Consider the following 2,086-nt stretch of genomic DNA (forward strand, 5'->3'; position numbering starts at 1 on the left):
AAACTTACAGGTGTCCAGGCATATATTATCTATTTAAATTGTTTGGGAGGGATGAAACAAAATAAAAGCATTTCAAGAGGTTGGAAAAAAAGATAAATGTTCTTAAGATCCAAACTATCTTATTATAATTATATCCCTGTGAAATCACCTCTTACTCTTTATTCACTGACCTACTCATGGGAATTATTTTCCAAGAAAAATTTCAAGAGAAGTTTTGTCTTTATTTTCTACTCTTAATACAGATTTCTTTTCCATTAAATTTTAAGGTCTAAAAGAAAGACCCTACAATGGTAGGATGTCAAATGCTGTTAACAGCACAGAAGGGGGACAGGTGGAAAGGAGAAAATAGTCTTGAATGTGAAAGTTAATGTCACCTATGACAGGGAATTCAAATGATTGGTTAAGGGAATTTGGATCTTAGGATTTGCCAATGATGTCTTGATACGTACTGAGTTGTAGAGATAGAAAGCAGTTTTACAAGAGAGTGAGCTGGATAGTGTACACACACACACACACACACACACACACACATGCCACGTGTACTCTTATACAAAACACTTTGCTGGAAGCAGGTGGGTGTCATTTATTCACCTTCAGGCCTGATGTCTCCACAAATTGACCTTTTAAATCCTGGTGTCAATGACAGTATGGGCCCCCTGCTTGTTATCTATAAATAGCAAGTGGTCATAATTTACAACATCTAATTAATATTTATCATTTGATGTTAACAGTGTGTCATGGTCCACTGGGAGAAGAGAAATCAGTAAGTATAAAGTTCTGGTCTACTGTAACCTAAACTCCTTTCTGCCTCTTTTTGGGAACAAAGTCTAAACGTGGTTTGTATCTGCAGCCTGGAGACACATGGATATCTAACTGCCACCAGTGTACCTGTACTGACGCACAGGCTGTGGACTGCAAACCCAAAGAGTGTCCTTCTCCGCCCACCTGCCAAACTGGAGAGAAGCTTATGATATTCAAATCGAATGACTCCTGCTGTGACATCGGCCACTGTGGTGTGTATCCAGAACACATTATATGAACTGAATCGGTCCATTCTTTGCCTGTTTATACATTCAAGGGTGGTTTTGAGCTAATATGTCACACATGACATTAGGATCTGGTAAATATAACAGAGTTAGTACTTCTTCAAACTTATTGTTGTGATGAAGGAAAACCAGAATTAAGAAGTATTAACAGCATCAATAGGTTAAAAGGCAATAATAGTATTTTAAGGAAAGTATAACTGGTTGATAAGTATGATCCCATCTACAAATTCTTTTTCATAAATCTTAAAGAAGTATATTGCATTTACTTTTCAGAACCAAGAACCTGTTTATTTAACAATACAGATTATGAGGTAAGCCTTTTTCTTCTCTATTTTATTAATATAATCATCTGAATAAATGCAATGCTAAGCCACACGTGGAGGTTTTCAGTGTATCATTAAAAAAAATGGTTTTGAAAACATTTTGGTGTAGATCAAGGATACGTTCTTCTTTGTCCACACTAGTTACATAAAACACAGTTCTCACAGCGTTCCTTCCAATGGAAGCGGTGCTCTCAATCACTAACCAGCCAGCAGTCGATTTCAGAACAGAAGTTCCCCAGGGCCCTGCCAGATGAAGAAGACATACTGTGCCACATTCAAATCAACGAACAGAGTTCAGCTGTAATTACAACCAGAAAGATCAGATGGCCAAACTGCCAGCCACCGAACAAGAAACTTCAAGGGCTCCACCCATTCAGGGGCTTAGCTTGTGCAGGGCTGGTTCTGGACTGCTGAGCTCACCTTTGGGGCAGGGCTTAACTTTCTAGCAAAGACTTGGTAAAACCACAGACATCAGATGATTCCCAAACTGGTATTAACACTCTTGACTGGTGTTGATAAATACTTAAAGCTCAAGCTAAAGTAAACGAGGCATGCTAAGAAACATGTAAATGGATGCGTGTCAGAGTTTTGCCGTCACAAATCATTTACCCAGCTCACATTTCAATCTGATCCCCTCAACTTTCCATTTCCAAAATTGATGTGACTCTAGAAACCTAATGGCTAGAAACAAAAAAGGAAATTGTAACAATTTGCATG

The 2,086-nt window shown here is 38.3% G+C and overlaps 1 long non-coding RNA gene across 1 annotated transcript; it reads left to right on the top strand.

Annotated features, from left to right (window-relative positions):
* The first annotated feature begins 691 nt into the window (after positions 1–691).
* On the top strand, positions 692–1,357 carry LOC114689411. The gene is made up of 3 exons (XR_003733904.2): positions 692–763; positions 851–1,013; positions 1,320–1,357. It is a non-coding gene; the product is annotated as an uncharacterized LOC114689411 (long non-coding RNA).
* Positions 1,358–2,086: the final 729 nt, after the last annotated feature.

Source organism: Peromyscus leucopus, chromosome 20 (genome assembly GCF_004664715.2).
Source record: "Peromyscus leucopus breed LL Stock chromosome 20, UCI_PerLeu_2.1, whole genome shotgun sequence".
Lineage (NCBI taxonomy): Eukaryota > Metazoa > Chordata > Mammalia > Rodentia > Cricetidae > Peromyscus > Peromyscus leucopus.